The 637-nt window shown below is 35.8% G+C and overlaps 1 protein-coding gene across 1 annotated transcript in view; it reads right to left on the bottom strand.

The window, feature by feature from the left end:
• Positions 1 to 637, bottom strand: part of lrch1 (leucine-rich repeats and calponin homology (CH) domain containing 1) — a gene marked incomplete in the record, with an annotated part of 222442 nt that overhangs the window by 97392 nt on the left and 124413 nt on the right.

A 637-nucleotide genomic window follows, 5' to 3' on the forward strand; every position in this document is an offset into this window, starting at 1 on the left:
AGCCATTGATTTTCAGGTAGAAAAAACGGATACTTTTGAAATGGGTCAATTTGAACCGAATACCATACAAGGGTTAAAGACGTTAAATTTCCAAGGATAAAAAGGGAACTACTTTATGATCTCTTTTACGCAAGTGCATGACAGCAACTAGTTTTACAGCCTGTGTGCATGGTTTTAATAGGTCTCTGAAACAGACAGCCTTACAGCAGATGCCTTTTTAAACACTGAATACATTTGGATTTGTTGACTGAAAATGAAAAAGGTTCCTTCAGGCTCTGCTGAATCGTGACCGGCATCGAGTCCAGATTTTTGGGGTTCTGCCGAATACCGAACCCTACTCCCATTCTCAGTCCATTCATGAAAGTAAAAACAAAGTCCACAGTAGAGGCCAACCGATATATCAGCGGGCCAATATTATCGGCCGATATTAGGCATTTCCGATTTCGGTATCGGCATTTATAATGGGATGATTTAAAAAAAATATATATATTTTTTTTTTATTCCTTCATTAGAATAATTTATAAGGACAAATAATTGATTCTGATAAATTAATTTTTATAAAATTAAAACTGGACGGTGAACCATGTTGTAAGTGTTGGTGTTGCATAGTCTGTGAGAACTCATAAATAACTACAAA

Source organism: Etheostoma spectabile, chromosome 4 (assembly GCF_008692095.1).
Source record: "Etheostoma spectabile isolate EspeVRDwgs_2016 chromosome 4, UIUC_Espe_1.0, whole genome shotgun sequence".
Classification (NCBI taxonomy): Eukaryota; Metazoa; Chordata; class Actinopteri; order Perciformes; family Percidae; genus Etheostoma; species Etheostoma spectabile.